This window comes from Carassius carassius, chromosome 25 (assembly GCF_963082965.1).
Source record: "Carassius carassius chromosome 25, fCarCar2.1, whole genome shotgun sequence".
NCBI classification, from domain to species: domain Eukaryota; kingdom Metazoa; phylum Chordata; class Actinopteri; order Cypriniformes; family Cyprinidae; genus Carassius; species Carassius carassius.
The window spans coordinates 11,660,394-11,667,106 of NC_081779.1; positions in this window are offsets into that span (position 1 = coordinate 11,660,394).

Sequence of the window (6,713 nt, forward strand, 5' to 3'; positions counted from 1 at the left end):
AGAATGTAGAATTTCAAAACAAGAGCCTCAAAATATTAGAAAACTGTTCCTGTACTATCTCTAAAACCCAGATATTACTGAGATAAAACAATTTGATTTGCCCTTTAAGTGACATTTTATATTTAAAAGATTGTCCTGAGAGGTTTTTCTCTCAAAAACCTCTGTGAAATATTGTACATTTTGTGCTATTCACCAATGTGTGCTCACTATCATAACTAGCTTTAGCACAAATTAAAGCAATAAAAGATTTCCCTTTTGTCAGACTTTAAGTAAACATTTGGGCTCCATGTAGTTTTAAGAACCTGTCAGTTTTAATTTGTTATAAATAAAAAAACAAAACACAAACAAGTGACATAGTTACCCATCTGTGCAAACTAGGAAATGTTCTCTCTAACAAGCTCCTAGTTTGGTAAACTGTCACAAAACTTAGATCAACAAATACAAGCCAGTTTGATTGCCTGACCCGAGGTCACAGGGTTATGCACCATGTGTTGGGGCATTTGTGCTTTTTTCCCCAGCAAATTAGATTGTATTTATTTTTTTAGGCTAAAAGATTTGCATACATACTGTAATATATAACATATATTGTGAGTATCCACAGATGAACATTTAAGATGGAGGCAACACACTCTATAATAGTTTATTTACAACTTGTAAAAAAATGTGCCAAACAATGTACGGTGACAGTTTCTACTGCCACACTAGCATATGTAAATGTTTCAGTCAGATATTGTTTTTAGATGATTTTAGTCTTTTTAAAAAAGAGAAAAGGAAAAAACAGAAACAAAGTGGTTCTCAAACCATATGTTGTTCCTGGGCCACTGGGGGTCAATGGGAAATTAAAAACAAAAATAGACATAAATGAAATATTTTTTTATTAAAAGATTTTATTATATTATATAAGTTTATTTATGGAATTAATCATCTTTTAGCAAAGAAATTAATAGTGAAATTTTGGCCAACCCCCTAAACCATTGTTCTAGAATAAATAACTAATTCTAACCCTAAGCTATAAGGGGTATCAAGCAGCTCTGGTTTTTAGCAGCAGTAATATTTTGGATGTGTGATGGTTGATATATGACTTAAGTCATAAAACAAATTCATTACCTCCTAGCAAAGATGTGTTGATCTGTCATGCAATGCATGCATTCTGGTTAATGGTTTTAAGTCTCCAATGTGTTATAAAAGCCACACATTCACAAAGAGATGTCTGCTATCTGAGCTTATTGTGTTTGACCAATAAAAAGCATCCCCAACACTGACACAATGATCACCATCATATTCTAAAGAACTGACCCAGGACTTGATTCGGAGGTGCTCAGAATTCGCTTGGGCTCAATTTCATAATCATTTGTTTCCATCACGTTTGCAAGGGTCCATAACTGTCTATAGTAATAAGAAAGATGGCTCAAGGGATGAACAGCAGCGTTCACTGAAAAATCTATTTATTTTCCAACTGATGTCAGTCATAGCATTTGTTACAGGGATTTCACCTTTTGACCAGAAATAAAGTTTTCTTGGCTCAGATTTTTTTTCCTGAGAATGCAAAGCATAATGTATGGCTGCTTGTTCATAAAATGTCTTTTTGATTAACAGCTTTTGTGTTGGATTGTATTTGAAAGGTTTGCTTTTTTAGGACACATTTTGATTCCAGGACATAAAAGTGGGGATTGGCATCAGACTACTTTTTTTCTTCAAATGGCCTAAGCCCTTTGTTTTTTGTAATAATTTTTTAAAATACATAAACAACGGAAATTCTTTGGATGATGCAACCTACCTAAGTGGTGTTTTCAATTTTATGTGGGTAAGTGTGTATCTCTGTCTGGTCCATGATTTCTTCTTCTTCTGGTGGGAATCAGTGGACACTAAAAAAGTGAATTGCAATTGGCAAAAACATGCAAATGAAACAAATTCCTTTAATGAAAACTTTAACCTGGTTATTCTATCAGTAGCGTCAATATCTGGGTGGGGTATAATGAAACCAAAAACAAAACAATTGAATCATCTTAGTTTCCTGAAAGAATGCACAATAGAGCTTACTGTGTCAAGTACATGTCAAAATACAGAGAGACTGTGTGAAAGTGATTTGTGTGATGACTTACTTTTGCTTGACATTCCAGGGTATGGAGTAAAAAAGATATAAAAAATAAAAAAAATAAATTAAATGTTAGCTATAGAATGATACTTTGATATTGACATATTTTAGCCACATATTTTATTGTAAAACAATCCGAGATCATTTGACACTGAACATTATTGTGTGTTACAAAAAGCATATTTCAGATCATAGAATTTAAAGATGACAAGTTGTTACTTATTGTCTTACTACAATCGGATAGAAGTCACATTATAGCTTTGCTTTATTCCATCTTGTCACACCTACATTTGGGACCTTTGCACTTATTTGAAATCAAAGAATATGTGGGGAAAAGGGTGTTGTAAGAAACTGAATGAAATTTCTGACCTGGGCATATTGCCATGTTCCCACTTCCCACAGTGCCTCACTTTTTGTTAGGTAACAAGGTATCAAGCGGCCCTTTGGGTGTGGGAAATATGAATGATATGAGTTTTACAAATATTTTATCAAGACACTGTTTGTGTCTGTGGAAAATGAAAGACTGTGTAGCTTTCATACTGCTCTCCAGATAGGGCGCAGTTAGGGTTTTCAGGTTTTCGAAACTAAATATTTACCTTTGAATCTTATGAAGATGTAATGCAAGCTTAATGGCTTAGGAGGCCATTTATCTAGACTGTTTTCAAGCGGTGACAGTGCAGGTATTTAAGTTTGAAATTTTGCTTTCTTAATGATTTTTAGAGTATGTGAGACACTTAAAAGCTTGCTTTTTAGTGGTTAACTTGAATGTGTTGATTGACTTTCCTCTATTTTTCATTTGGCACCATTTATGTTCTATAGTATGATGATTGTTTGGGTGAACACACAACCTTTCTGTGTTCCTGTTTCAGTGAAACCTAACTTCATAGTTTTCAAAACCTTGCCAGATAATTACTTCCATTTACAACAATCACATTTGACTGGATGACTTGACCAGTTATGTTGTTAAAAAAAGCATGCGTTGTATAAACAGCAAAAACACACTGTTGCACAGGGACCAACGATTTGTAAATTGACATTATTCAAACGATTGGGGTTAGTAAGATATTTTTTTTGAAAGAAATTCATATTTTTAGTCAGCAAGGATGCATTAAATAGATCAGAAGTTTCAAGTAAATTCTGATCTTTTTAACTTTCTAGGCTGTCCAAATGGCTAGCTTCACCATTAAAAAGGATTATGATGTTGACAGAACTGAAAAAACCCTGTCCCGTCTTCTGTGGTGTCTGTAATTCTTAATGAAGCACTTACGGCCTACTGATGCAGGGACAGGAAAGGCCTTGTCTTAGAGCTTTATCAGACTCCTTATATCCATTTTTCATGTGAGAGAGGAAAATAGCATTTACATTTATGTTCATAATCCAAGCTCTGGTTAAACACACTGCTTGTCCTCATGACAATGTAGATGTTCCAAGTAAGTTTCAGCCAAAACATTGTAGGTTTTGGGCTCAGCTCTTTTTTGCGGGAGGTGAAACTTCCATGGTGGTGCGGGGATGTTGTCCACTTTGACTGTAGATCTGGTGTATGCTAGCATTCCATATGCAGACATTAGCATTCCATGCAGACGTTAGCTGCGACGTACATGTAAGCAAAAAAGCTGAAATGTGGGACTAATATATTATAATGATTATATATTTATATATACATATATTATATTATATTATATTATATTATATTATATTATATTATATTATATTATATTATATTATATTATATTATATTATATTATATTATATTATATTATATTATATTATATTATATTATATTATATTATATTATATTATATTATATTATATTATATTTAGGGTGTTTCATATTGCATGAGTAATATCCACTGAGTATGTGTGACCTGAAGTCATTGTGCTCAACCACGTGTGTGATCTCACACACTCAAGTTTTGATCTGATATTGAAAATGTTGTACAAGCAGTTTTCAAATACTAGGAAAAAGTCTATAAAACCATTTCAGCATGAAGTCATGACCCACACTTGTATAAGATGACTGTATAAGCAGTGATCCAGGCACAGAAAAATCCACCTTGACAAATGGCATCATGTTTGGAGTAGTAACTAAACCGAGTGCAAAAATTGCATGAAATTAGCAGAGTAAGAAGATAGCCAGGATCCATAAGACGTCAAATTTTCATATGATCTCAGCTGATTTAACCCAGGATAACCACAGAAAAGGTCTTCAGTTAAACATTTGGAGACAAATGTGTGTCAACCCGTGGTCCAGAGCCATTTAAATGTGCTGCTACTCTCCCATTTGTCTTCACAGAGAAACAAATTTTCATGGTGGTGAAATGGAAAAGTGACAGATCTCCATCATACAATGAGATCTAAGTGCTCTGATTAGCAGGTAAGGTGGGAAAGCCAATGCATGGAACTGCCTCAAGCCACAGAAGACAGTACAGTATGTTTCTTTAATTACGCAGTGAACATTCTTTGATGATGACTGCAGGAGTGTGGGAAGAGAGATGGCGAGATGGTTTTTAAACAGGTGGCATCACCTTTCACTGCAGGCTTGGTTTGACTATTGGGAAAAACAGCAGCAGCTGTGGTTGGCAAACCTTTAACGCCAAGCATCATTTTACAGTAAAAAAAAAAACAAAACAAAAAAAACAAACCCAAAAACCATTTTATTAACTGAAATAATATTATTTAATATTCCAAAATTTTAATTTAATAATTTGTATATTATTCATGTAACATACAACCCTGAAGTACAAAACTGATAACAACAAAACAAAATAACTCTTCCAACACTTGTACATTTGAACAGTACTTTTCTTTAAAATTACATAAACTGTCCAGTTAGTACTATTATACTAGTATATGTTTTCACTGTATAAAGTAAGGGAATTAACCATTAACCTAACAGGTTTTTACTGTAGCATTTTTACAATTAAAATTTTGACCACTTTTTAACAGCAGCAGAACTTAATTCCCTGTTGTAGGCTGTAAGGACCTTTGAAATAACTGAAATCATTTGGCGAAGTGATATGGATATGTAATGTGGTCAAGACCTGACTGGAACTTTAGCCGTGCGTTTCTCTGAAAATAATTGCACACATTTGTCAACCATTCAGATTCAAGCATTCAGCAGTATAATAATAGTTTAAATCGCAGTGCAAGAATGACAGTATGACCTTCACTTCTCCTCTAATAACTTTACTTTAGTGGAAAATACATTGATCTCTTACTTTCCCTCCATTTCGCTCTTCTTTCTTTCCCAGTCCATGTCACTGTAGCGTGCAGGTTCTGTTGAGGAATGGGAAATGCATGTTGACCTAAGGGAGGGAGTCTGATGAGTTATGGATCCAGATTCTTTGTAAACACTCTTATGAGGGGCAGCTCCTCCAATGGCCTGGAGAGATAAGAGACCAACAGCAGCAAACACTTGTTTTAGAACAGCCTTGATCAGAGAGATTACGAGCACTAACGGAGCTGAGAACTTAAACATTCTGGCTTGAATGTGCAAATTTCTCAGATATAATACATCAGCGAGCACCTGGGATGAAGCCTACACACACAGCACACAACAAGACAGATGTCCTGTACAAGTATGTTTTTTGAGGAAATGTCATGCTTTATTGCTGCAGCGAAGATGGAATCCTAGTCTAAGCATTCGTTTGTACATTGTCAGTAAACTACCTGTTAGCATTCCCATTTATGCCAATGGCATGCAGTCCCAGAAGTACATGGAGTAGATGCAGTTCTATGCTCACTCAGAAACATTTATATGCCACTTTACTAACTACTGTATATTGACTGAACAGTTCACCAAATATCTAAAAATTCTAACGTTGTTTAATCACCCTTATATCATTAAAAACCTGAATTTATTTTTCTTTATGGCAAAGGTAAGAGTGCAGGGCTCTGGACGTGATATGCAGGGGACGAAAGAATTTTGTCCATGATTTAAGAATCCATTGCCATGACTTATTAATCTTTGAAACTCCTTCCATCAAAAAGGGCAAAAAGACTGTTGTTAGATGAATGTCACTTGCAAAACATTTTATTTAGTTGCAGCTATAGATAACTATTTTTAATCTTGATGATTATAAATGGAAACAAAGTTAAATAATTATGTCTCATTGACAGAATAAATATGCAAATATTTCCACAATCCAACTTATTTCTAAAACAACACTGAGTTTGTACTGTAGTCGTTATAGGTTTTATGAGTTACGAATTTGCAACTGTGAAAATCAAGCAAATTATGTTTTTAGTGGCTTACAGTATACCATGAAAAAAGGCAGACATATGTACATTAATAGATCAGGAACTTTATTGTAAAGTAATATCATGAATAATTTTATATATCATGATAGGATGGAAGCTTTGCAGAGAGGCTGCTGTTGAAGAATGAGGGGCAGCTAAAACCATATTTACTTTAAGAAGGTAGGAAATGCTCATAAAAATAAAATTAAAAATTAAGTAAAAAAATAAATCTGACATGATTTCATTAATAAAATGCTATTATTTTAAATCATTGCACTAAGAAAAAATGCTATTGTTGGTGATGCCTTCGCTTGCATCTGGCTCTGTGTGAGATCAGCACATCTGTGCACTGTAATCAAGATTATAAACATATATGTGA